A 14,990-nucleotide genomic window follows, 5' to 3' on the forward strand; every position below is an offset into this window, starting at 1 on the left:
TAAAATAAATGAGAGCCTCTCAGCTGTGTAGGGACCCTCTTGAACTAGGGCTGCTCCTCCTCATCCCTTCGCCCTTCAGCATTTTCATGGATATGAATGTAAGATATGTAAATATATAAACCTGAGGCTTTAACAACTGTAATACAACCTTTGAATTAGTTACGTGTATAGATAATTAAATTCGTCATATCAAAGTTTAAAAAATAAAAAATAAAAATAAATGAGAGCCTCTTATTAAGCTGGGTACAGTTGCCAGATCCACCCCCCTTCCCACCGAGCAGCCACTCCTACCCTGAGATGTCACCAAGCCAAGCCACAGGGCTCTGTGGCAGCAAGTTTAAAATCCACTGCCTTTGTCCTGAGTCTGGGCTTGAGACTTGACCTCCTCCTACCCACTGAAGGTGCACGGGCATCCTTCGGGCTATCACAGGCTTTTCTAAAACCAGTGTCCTGACTGAACCCCAGGAACCTAGCTGGGCCCCAGAGGCCCCACCTGCCCCAGGCAGTCTCCTCTTCTCATCATACTAGGCCCCTACCACGAATGGAGAGATTGCCCAGAATTATAATGTGACCCAAAACTTCTGTTGCCGAGCTCTACCTCATTGCAAGACTCCTATTGTTTTGTTTTACTGATTCAACTGGTTCAGAATATTTCTTGGAGGAACATTTTCCCCCCATCACCACCACCACCACCATTTCCATTCCCATTCCGTATCATTGGGATAGGGCTGTCTCCATCTCTCCCTATCTCAACATGGAGACACCCTACCCAAGCCAGATCAATCAGAGCATCCAGCCCTCTAACCCAAATGAGATTCAGTTCTGGGATGTCAACCAGTACTTTTTTCCAACTGATATTGCTAGGTTGCATGAAAGAAACCACAGCTGCTGGTGGCCACTGCATGAGTAAAGCCTGTCCCACAAAGGGGTCACACAAAGGAAAGAGAAAAGAGATGACAGGAGACATCTCGGTACATTGGAGCATCTGTATCCCATCACGCCTGATGCTGGCCTGCCCCCGGACTTCTCAGTAATAGGAGCCAACATTACTTTCCTTCCCTTAAACCAGTTTGAGCTGGCCATGAATCCAATCCTCCTAGCAGCTGGATTCCAACTCTCCCTGACCTTGCTTAGAGGTCATATGCCCCTTAGAGGGGAATAAGTGTCCTTCTTTACCCAAGCAGCTTCCCAGTTCTTTGTCCCCAGCACCTTACCTCCGAGGCCATTGTGGATTGGGGGCATCCTCCAGGGGCTGTTGTCACAAGATGCCTGGGGCCCTCATCCAACCACGCTCCTCTTACGATCCACATTGCCACTTCTTCCAGCCCTCCAACTCAGTCTTCCTGGACTCTGATGGCTGAAAGGATGAAACAATCACTCAAAACAAACAGGAACATTTTTTCAATGTGTTTTTTTTTTTTCCATGACTGCTGCATGCACAGCCCTGTTTGCCCACTACACCTGTCACTCCCGGCAGAGGCATCTGAGGCAGAGTCGATGAGGGACATTTAACTTGTGAGAAAAACTATTGATTGTTGACACACTGCTGGATCCCAGCATATCAATAGCTCATCAGTGCCTCTTCCTGAGTATTGAGGAACTTACCCCCTTCCCTGCTCCAAGAGAACAGGGGCAGGTCCCACCCTGGGAAAGAAACAGGAGTTGGCTACATGGCACATAAAACAGATTTTCCTTGTTTTAAATGCTTTGTTTCAGGGATGCCTGGGTAGCAAGGTGGTTGAGCATCTCTGCCTTTGCCTCAGGGTGTGATCCCAGGGTCCTGGGATCAAGTCCCACATCACAGTCCCTGCAGGAAGCCTCCTTCTCCCTATGCCTATGTCTCTGCCTCTCTCTGTGTGTCTTTCATGAATAAATAAATAAATAAAATATTTTTTAAATGCTTTGTTTCAAATTATCTGCATCCCACGACCTCAAGACCAAGCCACCACAATCTCCAGCTTAGGTATTCCTTGAACCCACAAACAGCCACTCTGATACTAAATACACCAAATTCAGACCCTGAGCCATCTACGCAGAAACCATGGCCCAATTTACACAGGCATCTTACCCCATCAGCAAAGTTTCCATGCAAGTCCAGGGACTGACCCTTACTGACACTGAGACAGCTTCTCTCCTCGGTACAAGGGATGCTGCTGCCTCTTTCAACACCATAAGGGCAATGTGTGTGAGAAATGTTAAATGCAAATGCTATTGTCCAATGAGGCTCCATTGATCTGTAACCTCCCTGACAATCTCATCCACCATGGATTCCATTTCTTTTTTTTTTTTTTTTTTTTTTAAATTTTATTTATTTATTTATGATAGTCACACAGAGAGAGAGAGAGAGAGAGAGAGAGAGAGGCAGAGACACAGGCAGAGGGAGAAGCAGGCTCCATGCACCGGGAGCCCGACGTGGGATTCGATCCCGGGTCTCCAGGATCGTGCCCTGGGCCAAAGGCAGGCGCCAAACCGCGGCGCCACCCAGGGATCCCATGGATTCCATTTCTGCTCTGAAGCTCTGTTCCCAGGTCTGAATGTCTCTGATGTAACAATATCTTTGAACCCCAAACTTCAGGTCCCTACCTTCAGAGCATTTTCAGATAACCTGCAGACACCTCAGACTTGGTCTGTGCAAAACCGAATTCAGTATCTTCCCCACAAACTTGATCATCAATCCATGTCTCCTGTTTCAGTCTACTGAACCACATGTGAGCATATTCTTGAAAATCATTCTCAACTCTTCCTTTGACCAACTGCCATCACCAGAGCCTGTGTGTGCTCGATGCTTGACATCTCTCTGTCACTCACTTTTCTCCATCCCGACAGCTGGGCTAGAACCACAGCCTTCCAACTGATCCCTCATTTCCCCCCCAACCCACCTTTTGCCCTCTAGCCAGTGTGATCTTCTCTAAAATGCAAATCTAGCCCCGGTCTGCCCAGTGCTGACCTGCTAGCATAAACGATACTTCCAAACCTGGTGGTCCAGTCGGATAGATATACCTGCAGTTCCCCAAGACATTTCATGCCTGCAGCCCTCATTCAGGCTGTCTGCTCCTCCAGAAAGCCCTTCTCTGGGCCACCTTCCCTGACACTTGTCCCCACCTTCAGTGTTGGTCACTCCACCCTCTGGGTCCCCCATTACTCAAGCCTTCCTCTAACATGGCATACACTGCTATGTGCCTTGCGGTCCTTCACTTCTGGGTCACTCTCACTCATTAGGAATGTGAGCTCTGTGCTTTACCCCTGGGTGGATCTCCAGCATCTAAGCAACATTCAGAAAATCCCTTCCAACTAAGGATCAGAAGGAGAGTTTCTGCTTTATCAGTAATGCTGCCCTTCTTAGGATGGCTCTGAAATGGCCTAAAATGCCTCCAGTCTTTAGGTCCCCAGACTTGCATAGACTCTGTGAACAAGAACTCTTAGGGCAATTCAGATTGCCAGCCTGAAGGAAGGTGCCCCAAAAGCTTACAGCAGGGGAGTCTGCCCTTTAGGGGAAGAGAAAATGATGCAAGCCCCCAGCAAGCCCAGTATACCCCCCAGAAAACTCCTCCCATCCCCATTCATTCTCTCTGGTCACCTAGAAACCCTGCTCGGGGGATCCCTGGGTGGCGCAGCGGTTTGGCGCCTGCCTTTGGCCCAGGGCGCGATCCTGGAGACCCGGGATCGAATCCCACATCAGGCTCCCGGTGCATGGAGCCTGCTTCTCCCTCTGCCTATGTCTCTGCCTCTCTCTCTCTCTGTGACTATCATAAAATAAAATAAAATAAAAAAATTTAAAAAAAAAAAAAAAAAAAAGAAACCCTGCTCGGTATTTATGAGTGCAGGGAATGCTACTGTTAAGGTCTTTTTCCTTCTATTCTATTGTCCAGAAACATGTTATGATTTAATGCTTGCTGTTCTTCTCAAATGCAGAAATGTTAATGGCTACTTACCCTGAAGACCTGACTTCATTCTTAGAGGATCACTTCACCTGGAAGTAATCTACAGAATGGCCTGTTCAAGAGTCCCAGCCTGTCCTCTGGAAAAGCCACCAGGATGTGGCCTTCAAACCCCAGAAGCCCCAGCTCACAAGACAGCTTCGTCCCCAGATGAAAATGAAGGAAGAGATGAAGAGCAAGAATCCATGCTTCTCAACAGATTCCAAAACACCAAGTGATACCTCATCCAAAGGCATCATAAAGCACACATACTTTTTTTTCATACTTCCCATCTATTGATAATATTCAAATTAACAAAAGTAATAATATTCATGGCTAGAAAATGGACAAACCAGAAAAGAACAACATGATAGAATGCGGTTCTTCCCAAAAAATTATGCTTATTAACATACATTATTTGTATAGATTTTTTGTTTGTTTGTTTTAAAAGTTAACACAAGGAGCACCTGGGTGGCTCAGTGGCTGAGTGTCTGCCTTTTGCTCATGTCGTGATCCCAAGGTTCCGGGACAGAGTCCCACATCAGGCTCCCTGCAGCAAGCCTGCTTCTCCCTCTGTCTATGTCTCTGCCTCTCTCCTGAATAAATAAATAAAATCTTAAAAAACAAGTTAACATAAAATGAATCATTATTCCACATATTGATTTTTTACTTAGTAGAATGCCTTGATCTTTCTATACAAATATATATAAAGTTATATGTTCTTTTTTGCTTTTTAATGAAGTCATAATATTCCATAAAATATATCATATATAAGTACCTTTATTATATATGGAATACAGTGTATATAACCACAAGCATTTACATCCTCTAATATGCCTTCAGAATTCCTTTAATGACAATCACTTAGGTTTTTTTCCCTATGTTTTGCTTCTACAAGCATTGCCCACAAAAAAACATCCTTGTCCATATATCCTTGTGTGTTCGTGTGAATATTATTGTTTTATAGATTTCTAGATTTGGGATTCTGACTTAAGGCATATGAGCACTTAAAATTTTGCAGACTACTATCTACCTTCCCTTCCAAAAATCTATACCAGTTTACACTTCTTCCTTTTTTTTTTTTTTTTAACAGAGGGAGAGTGGGGAGGGGCAGAGAGAATCATCTTAAGCAGGCTTCACACCCAATGCAGAGCCAGAGGTAGGGCTGAACTAAAGCACACATACTTTAAAATGATATTCTCAAATAAGTGCATTCATTACAGAAGTCACCACATGCCACCAGCCTTTACTCAAAACACTGGCAACCCAAGGCCTTCAGTGAATTTAGAATCAGATGGTCAGAGAGAGCAGCAGGGAGGCTGAGGCAGGAGTAGAACCAAACGATCAATCAGTCAACCAATAGCTACTAAGCTCCTACTACATGCAGGCCCTGGAGGCTCAGAGCCTCATGGGTCAGAAGAGTCCCTGCTTTGATTCTACTGAGCGGTGGCAGACAGTGGACAAAACTAGGAGGTGCCTAAAGCCGAGAGGAATATAGATTTCATTCTAGGGGCAACCAGAGGTCGTCAGGGGCTCTTAAGCTAGAAAGTGACTTTCTCTGGTTTATACTTTTTTTTTTATTTCATTTACTTATTTGAGAGAGAGAGAGATCATGTGTGGGGAAAGGGGCAGAGGGAGAGGGAGAACCAGACTTCCCCCTAAGCTGGGAGCCCAACTCAGGACCCCATCCCAAGACCTTGAGACCTGACCTGAGCCAAAGGTAGACATTTAACCTGCTGAGCCACCCAGGAGTCCCCTAGTTTATACTTTGAATGTGCCACCAGGCAGTTAGGGAAATAATGGGTTGTTGGAGGACAACAGTAGATGCAAGAAGGTCAGGTAAGAGTTACTGTAGATCCAGCAACTAAGGGAGTTAGTCTGGGGGCGGCTCTGGAGATGCACAGCTTGGGAAGGAACTTCAGGTGCACCTTTGGGGAATGCCAGTGAATGCAGTGCGGTATGTGAGAGGAGGACAAGCATCAGGTGCAAGAGGAAGTGTTGTCCAATCGCGATGTTGTACACCTAAAGCTAGGTAATAAGGTAATATTGTATGTCAGCTATACTTCAACAATAATTTTTTTAAAAGCATCAAAGATGCCTCCTCACTTGAGCAGCAAGGGGAACAGTGGTGCTATGTATAAGATGGACAGAACGAGTGCAGGGAGGAATCGTTTTGGGGAAGGGGTCCATCAGAGTCTTCTGTTAGTCATGTCTGAAGTTTGAGATGTCAGCATAACCATGTCAAGGAAGCAGTCGGTTCACACGAGCCTGCGGCTTGTGGGCTATGATCTGTGTTGTAGGCAAGGCCACCACGAAGCCCACCAGCGGGGGAGGGTTTAAAAAAATTACCTAGTAAATCCTGATTCCTTAAGCTCAGAGCCTGGCATAAGATCCAAAGGGCTCGATAATCACTCAATGTAAGAGTCTGGTCCCCACAGTGGGGGGGGGGGGGGGGGGAGGCAGGAGAGAGGGAGGGGGCGGGATGAAGGGGAGAAGGTGCTATTGCTAAAACTAATGATAAATATTGATTCTTTCAAAAATAAAATAAATGTATGCATGCACACGTCTGGAACTGAACTCCAAGTCAACGAGTGACAAGGCGAGGATGAGGGAGTAGCGGAGTAGAACTGGCTGAGATTCGGCCATGACGAGGAATGAAGGCTGATTCCTGCTCCCCCTGCCCCATGGACGTTATGCAAAGCGTAACAAGCAGCTACAGAAGACCAGATACTACATAAGCCCATTTACGTGAAATAATTGAAATGTTACAATAGCTAAATCCACAGAGACAGAAGGTGGATTCGTGCCTACCTGGGGCTGTGGGGGAGAGGGGAATTGGAGGGGGTGGTGGGGAGAATGATGAAAGGGTCCAGGGTGTGTTTTGAGGGGAATGAAAATGTTCTAGAATTGACGGTGGTGATAGCTGCGCAACTTTGGGAATATACTTTAAAAAATCATTGAATTGTCTACTTTAAGGGTAAATAGCATGTTATGTGAATTACATCTCACAAAAGCAGTCATATATTTTTTAAGTGCGCTGAGGCTCTTGTTCTTGTTCTATTGGCAGGGTGGGGATGGGGAGGGGTATAGATCCGGATTAGCTCTAAGTGATTATAGATGAAATGCCAACTATTAATTCAATTACTGAAGAGCCACTCCTCTGTCACAGGAGGGCAGAGGCTAATCAAGAAATATTGCTTTCAAAACCTACTTGCTGAACACATTCTATTCCTAGATTTATCTGGAGGGGGAAAGGAATGTCACAGCTGGTTGTTGGGGAGATGGGATAAAATGAAATCCATGTTTTATAATAAATGTCACTTCTGTCAATTCTGGCAGTTGCAATGTGTGCGAGGCCAGAACTCTCCCCACAGGGTGTGAAAGAGACCCTGTGCTCTGCGGAGCTGGGGGGCAGAGCCAGGGAGAGGTGGCCTCCCCTGTGGAGATGGCACTGGACACACAGGGAGCAGGTGCAGGCGAGGCTTGCTGGCTGTAGGAGGAAAAGATGGGTGCCTTGCCACCCATAATTCTGGGGGCCAGGAGAAAGTAGACTTGCTGGCTATTAAAACTGAATTCTACTTACACTTTCTGCTCTTCACATCTAGTTTTCCCCTCATCCAGTGGGTTCTCAAATGTGAGCATGCATCAGAATCATCCAGAGCGTTTATTAGGACACAGCTTCCTGGGCCTCATCTTAGAGTTCCTAACTCAGTACTTCTGGGGTGGGGCCCCAGGATTTACATCTGGCCTCACAAGGGCCAGATGATACTGATGCTAAAATGGAATCAACTGATCTGTGGACCACACTGAGTAGCATGATGAAAGGAACCTGCCAAATGCATCCCAGTGCTGGACAGGAAGACACTAGGCACTCTTCAACAGGCACTTGGTAAGACCACTTTGGAGATGTTCCAGGAACAGAAAGGGTTAAGAGAGAGGCGTTGTGTCCCTAGATGACCAGCTGGGGCCCTCATGCAGTTGAGATTGGATTCTAGGCTTCTTGCTTATTGATTGTCATCAATCAAGGTACCCCTGTAACAAATTGCCTTAAATTATTGAAATGGTAATAGGCGCAGCTGGGTAAATAATGCACAGGATGGTGCAAGCCTATATTCATTAAAAGGTTGCCCACACTGCATGGCTCCCACTGAGTCTGACTCAAACTGATTTGTTCCCACCAACCTGATATTTCTTGGTGCTTTGCCCATCTGCAAACTTGCCATTTGAGGAGATTGAAATCCCTCGTGGATTTCTTGCCAGTCTCTGAACACAGGTTTCAAGGTTTTGATGCATAGATCCGTGCAGCAGTCACACAGACACACATCCCCAGTGTCATCAAGCTGCTTCACAGCATGTATGCTAAGTCTTTACTATCTCCTGATGATAACACCAGCTCACAACCAGAAACAAGTTACTCTCAACTATGGGATGCATTAGAGAGAGGCAAATCAGTGAATTTGAATCCAACAGGTCTCTGCTTCCAAAGTACAAATTTTTTTTCCCAGCTTCATGGAGATATAATTGACACATCGAATGATATAAAGTTAAACGTGATGATTTGACACACATTTGGATCGTGAAATGATCACCACAGTAAAGTCAGTTAACACATCCATCACCTCAAATAGTTGGCATCGTGTACACGTGTGTGTGTGTGTGTGTGTGTGTGTGTGTGTGTTGAGAGCATTTAATATCTACTCTCTAAGCAAATTTCAAATATATGTAGTACAAAATTGTTAACTCTAGTTACTATGCAGTACTTTGGGATTTTTGCCCTGGTGGAAGAAGCATTAGGAAATACATTGTTTTCTTAAGGAAACTTTCCCTGTAATGAGATACGGTGGAGACTAGTCTCTATAGGGCTGACGAGATTAAGATAGGCTCCTTAGAAAGCATCATGAGACAGAATGTGCAAATCACCATGGAAACCAAGCCATGTTTTCATTGTATAATAGGTTTGCTAATTATCCTAAAAAGGTAAGAAAGCCCACTGGCTCGGGGGAGATCCGGGTGAGTAGTAAGGAGTACTATGCCCAGCAAAAGGATGAACAGGGCAACTAGAAGTGCCCATCTCTCCCAGACCTGCCAAGCAGGGGTGATATGTGGGGCTGGGCAATAGAGTGTCTCACTGTCCCATTGGAAGCAGAGACAGGGCTCTCAGCTGTGGACTAATGCCCAGTTTCCCCAGCCTCTGAGGCTGGTTGCTATCTCTCTGATGTTTCTGGTACCCAGACAGCCCATGGGGGAGCAGACCAGTGGAAGCAGCTCTGTTGCTGCTGTGCGAGCAGGGGAAGTGAGCCTGGCCCCAAAGCAGGTGCCCTACAGGTGAGAGGCTGCAGAACACAAAGTCAGAAAAGGAGGGTCCAGACCCATCCTAGGTGCCTGCCCTGGGAACTTTCACCCACCTTAGCTCATTGAATGCTCTCTTAAAGCCTGGTCCAGACAAAACTTAACACTTGCTCAAGACCACTGATATGCCACATTGACCCCTTTACTTTTTAATTTCTGAGCATAAAGGGATATGAAGTAAGACATCAGGCAACCTTCTAGATAGACACAGGCTAGATTTAACATATATAGACTGGTCACATTTAATTCAGACCTTTTTATCTTTTTTTAAGATTTTATTTATTCATTAGAGACACACAGAGAGAGGCAGAGACACAGGCAGAGGTAGAAGCAGGCTCCCTGCAGGGAGCCTGATGGCAGGACCCAATCCCAGGACCCTGGGATCACGACCTGAGCCAAAGGCAGATGCTCAACCACTGAGCCCCCCAGGTGCCCCAGACTTTTTATCTTCTAAACACACATCTCTGATATAATTTGGTAACTTCTGAAACACTAACCTACAGTTGGGTAAATCCTTCCACTTCTCCATGCTTTTACTCTTCTAAATTTCCTTTAAAAAAACAAACAAATAAAAAAAATAAAAAATAATAAAATAAAAAAAACAAACAATACTGTGTTTTAGATTTTACATAACTGGTATCAAGTTGTATTTCTATTCTGTCCCTTCACTTTCTCATTTGACATTGAGTATTCAAGAACTGTGGGTATTGACAGTGTAGATCAATAAGTGAGTTCAGCAACATTGCTGAGTTTATGCCATGAATACAAGGAATACAAGGCTGTTGCAAGGAATACAGTCAGTACAATATGTATTTTTAAGGCTTAAGGCTTTGAGACCTAGAATACCATGAGTCCACGGAAATGTCCCATGTGGGCCCAAGAACATGCATTGTCTCTGTTTATGGAGTCCTGTCTAATGCTTATTAGATGGAGCATGTAAGTGGCATATACTTACTACTGTGTGTCTATTTAATCTAGTTTCTAAGGAAAATTGAAATCATTGAAATCTTATTGTGCTTAATATTATAGTAATTGGACTTGATCTGTGTCAGTTATTTGCTTATCCTAACTCTTTAGAAACATATATGATAGGAGTCTTGGAGATGAAGAAACATGAAGCTCAACACCGGGAAGTAACAGACTCCGGATTGGAAACTATTTGCTTTCAAAGGCAAGCATTCCTCCAGGAGTCGATGTCCACAACTGAAGAAAAGCTCTAGCCACCTGTGCAAAGAGAGGCTTCTGGGCCTACATTTAAATCCAGGCCAGTGAGGCCCTGGATTTAAATAACTCTGGACCTCTAAACCATTGTACAAAATCTAGCCAACAAAAGTCTGGCCTCTCTGAACAACATCCTGCTCTTCTGCACTTGGCCTTTCAGTTGACCTTGCTGGCTGACATGGGACTGGTCCCCCTGACTTTCCCCAGTGTGGACTACCTCCCGTGGATGTCCCTAGAAGTACTAGACTCTCCAGGCCTCATGCCCACCCTCTCACACCTGTCAGGGTTCCCCGGACTGACAGTGGGCTAGCAAGGGCAGGTTCATAAATCAATAACCAAAGCCCAATCCCAAGTGTCTTCTGATTATATCTGCATTTCCTCCCTATTAGAATGGAAATTGAAAAGGCAGATTGACCATGACATTAACATGGCTTATGCATACGGCCCCTCCCATACAAGGGGCCCCTGTACTTAATTCTGTATTCATAATTAATTTGTTTTCTCAAAAAGAACTCCAAAAATTGTTAGAACTTCAGGCCACCCAAAACCTGGATCCTCCACTGTAGAAATAACTTCTCTTAGGGATCTCCTAGTCAAGTGGTGAGGCATTCTTGGGGAATTTACAGGTCATAATCTCAGGATTAAAGTTTAGATCAGAGGCACAGGCTGAGGCCTCCCTGTGCCCAGCCTCCTTCCACTGGTGTGTCAGGCTGGGTGCCTTCTCCAAGCCTGTGGGACACACTGGCCTTGGTCAGCCCTGTGGCCGTCAAGCCAAGAGAAGGCCACAGCTCCCAGCTCAGCAATCCGCCTGGGCCCCGCCCTGCTCCAGCTGTGTCCACTGGGCTCTTGGGGAAGGGCCAGCCCAAACCAGATGATCTGACATGATGAAAAGGGAAATTCTCAGCATTCCTTCTACAGAAGACATTTGCCAAATGCAATGCAGTGAGGAGAAGCAGGCTGGGGTTTTCTTGGGCAGCCAAATGCATCTTCAACCCCAACAGAGTTCAATGTAGCAAAAACTGGGTCACATCTAATTAAGTTGAGTTTCAGGGGGAACTAGTGTCTGCTGTGGACAGACCAGGGGGCCACGGAAGGGAGGATGCAAGACAAAGCATCGAGATACTCTCCCAATGCACACGGACTTCCAGTGTTGGAAAAATGTCTTCATATTCCCAGAAATGACCCAATGGAACAATCAGATTACATTATTTTCTCCAGCCATCAATGCACAGTGATGGTTCCAGTTGGAAGAGGACAGAATCCTGTTTTTAACTCTGTCTTGACTCTCACACAACCAATTGCCTGAAGTTTCTCATAAAGGCACTTTCTCCCAGATGCTCATTTTCCTTTCTCACCAAGAACAAAGGAGGTTTGGTGGGGGAAATGTCAGTCTATCAGTTTGAACCTTCCAAGCCAGCTTCAGCTGGTCAGCTTCTACCAGGATATCTGAGGGGTTCTCCAGAAAGTTGACCAGAGCTCTCTTACGCCCACAGCTAGTGGGCAGTCTGTGGCTCTGGAATTGCCTCCTAATCGTCCCTCTTAGAAGCTTGTGCATTGTAGTTATTAGAAGTGTTAGATGACCTGGTCATGTTGGCAAAGCCAAATATTCCTTTCAAGATTCAGCTGATCACCTCCTCCATGAAGCCCTATCTGACTGCCTCTCACCTTGAAGCTGAATCATCTCCTCCCCCCACCCCCTGCCATGAACATCTCTATAATAGCAGTTATGATTTTATATGCCACCTTCCTCACCAGCCTAGAGGCACCATACACAGAGGCTTTCTATATCCCCAGCACCCTCTAGAGTTCACAAAGATCTGTCACTTACCACCCGGTTAGTCATGATGATAATCCTCCACTTTACAAACAAGGAAGCTGAGACTTGGAAAGATGGCTTCTGCTAGTCCTACCATCACCAAGCACCTGCCACGCCCCATGTCCTAATCCTCATAGAATCTTCCCAACAATCCTCTAAGACAGGCCCCAGCCTGTCCTCTCCTATAGATGGGAAGAACAAGGCCCAGAGAAGGGGAAAATACTCAAACAGTAAAGCTAAGAGTTGCACCCAAGTCAAAGAAATCCCAGAATCCACCCCCAATGACACCAGTTGTACAATCTCCATGGGTGCTATGATTATCCCCATGTTACAGACGGCAAAAGAGGTCAGAGAGGTTACGGATTTCCTAAACATCACACCCAACCTGCAAAAAAGCAGAGTTCACGATTACATCAGGTCAACAATAAGCTCAGACCCAAGGAGCAGTTCTCCATCCACTTCTAAATTTTAACACAGGCTTAGTTGAAATGAAAAAAAAAAAGGACTACAATAAACAGAAGAAAAAAGTTTAATGCTGGCTTTGCTCTAATCCCTACTAATCATGCCTTTAATTAAAAAGCTACAAAAAGGTACACATGAGCTTAACATGTTGGCTCTTTCCCTTCATTGGTGAGTCTGATTTCTTCTCTCTTTACAAGTATGCTCTTGCCTCGACGCCTCTTGCTACTCAATGTGTGGTCCATGGAGCAGCAATAGCAGCAGCTGGGGGTTTCCCAGGAATGTGGGGTCCTTGGCCTCAGCCAGACTCACTGCATCAGAGTCTGCACATTAACAAAATTGCCAAGTGATTTCTGTGCACCTGGAAAGTTTGAGAACTGGGCTATATGACCCCAAGAAATGTCAAATGTCAGCTATTTTTGTGAATAATTCTCTTCCATGTATCTAAAGATGACATTGAAGAGGCGCCTGGGTGGCTCAGTAAAGTGCCCAACTCTTGGTTTTGGCTCAAGGCATGATCTCAGGGTGGTGAGATCAACCCCCACATAGAGCTCCACACTCAATGTGGAGTCTGCTTGAAGATTCTCTCCTTCTCCCTCCACTGCCACTCTTTCTGTCTCTCAAATAAATAAATAAAATTAAAAAAAAAAAAAGCATTCACTAGTCAATGTCATCCTTTTTTTAAAGATTTATTTATCCAGTTTTTAAAAAAGATTTTATTTACTTATTTGAGAGAGAGAGCACAAGCAGGGGGGATAGGGAGAACCAGACTCCCTGCTGAGCAGGGAGCCCGACACACATCATGATCCCAGGACCCTAGGATCATGACCTGAGCCAAAGGCAGACACTTAACCAACTGAGCCACCCAACTGCCTCAAAAATGCTAGTTTAAAAAAAAAAAAAATCTACCCACTGACACAGCTCCCAAGCAAGAACAGCCTGAGGACATCACAATGAAATATCTCAGAAATCTCAGTTTACAGGTGAGTGAGTGCACTTTTGGGGGCCCCAAATTAAACCTGAGCCCTCAATTGCCCTGCACCCAGCCCTTAGCATCATCTGCCACAGCTACTCTGCCTCAAACCTTTACCCAACACACCCAACATACCCATCGAACCTTCGGCAAGTGTTCTGAGTCTGTTTTTCATAGAGCTACAGGGTGTCATGGCTTTCAGACTCCTTGCTGAACAACTAGAGAAAAACTGATCTTTTGCCACATGGAAAAATGCACCCAAAAATGAAGTAATAGGGGAATATCCATGAACCTTAGGGGCTGTCCATAAAGCAAGCCTAGGATGGGTTTGAGAATGTCCTTATAAAGCCATATGGTGATTCCTTGGTGGCCGAGCTGTGGGTGGTATGGGGCTGAGACCAGAATCATGGAATCCTGGGTTATAGGAAGGTCGGAACTACTTTGGTCACCAGCCAAATCTACAATTAGTCCTTGGGGGAGATGCACGGGGAAGGGACCCTTGGCTAGAAGAAGGACCCAAACCCGGGAAAGCCAGAAGCCTTCCCCAGAAGGCAGTGCTCAGCTTTTCCTGGGGCCTGCTGGAATTTCATTATCCTGTTCACACTGTACAGATGGGAATTTAATAATTAATTAGGGAATAACTCACCCCAGAGCCCAGGGAGGGGGATTATACAAATCAACTGAGATGTGGCAAGGGGCTGAATATTTCATAGTGTGTTTAATTTGCAAATACTGCCCACTGAGAAGGCTTAGGCAGGAAACCTATCGACATAATTATTATTACTCCTGCAAAACGACTTGAATTCCATCAGGCCTCCTTCCTTTCGATTGTTTTTGCCAAAGCTTCTTCCAAGAAATGTAATATTTTCTAAAAGGGGGGGGGGCGGAAATGTAAAAGAATATTTATTAGGAATGAAATGAACCTGTTCAGATAAAATAAAAACTAACCCTAGACTTACTACATCTGCTCAGCCTGCAACTCTAATGTGCAAATAGTTCCATCCTGATCATTTCCTCTCCTCCCCTGTGTATTCTGAGAACCAACTGAGTGAGGGAATTGGACACCAAAAGAAAGCAAGGCATTATTTCTCCTGTGTTCCATGTGACTTTATGTATCAATTAAGCCACCCACCGATTCTGAGCACCCCTGATATCCTTCCTATAAATTCTCCTCCCCTTACCTAAGCCAGAGTAATTCTCTACTGTCTCTGCAACAAGAACCCTAACTACCCTAGCTCACATTGATAATGGGAGC

At 45.3% G+C, this 14,990-nt stretch overlaps 1 long non-coding RNA gene across 1 annotated transcript in view; it reads right to left on the reverse strand.

The window, feature by feature from the left end:
• Positions 1–14,990, reverse strand: part of LOC140595465 (uncharacterized) — a 47,376-nt gene that overhangs the window by 10,933 nt on the left and 21,453 nt on the right. Inside the window, exon 2 of the long non-coding RNA XR_011997096.1 lies at positions 1,215–1,357. This is a non-coding gene — a long non-coding RNA (uncharacterized lncRNA). The remainder of the gene's footprint in view (positions 1–1,214; positions 1,358–14,990) is intronic.

Source organism: Vulpes vulpes, chromosome 14, assembly GCF_048418805.1.
Source record: "Vulpes vulpes isolate BD-2025 chromosome 14, VulVul3, whole genome shotgun sequence".
NCBI classification, from domain to species: domain Eukaryota; kingdom Metazoa; phylum Chordata; class Mammalia; order Carnivora; family Canidae; genus Vulpes; species Vulpes vulpes.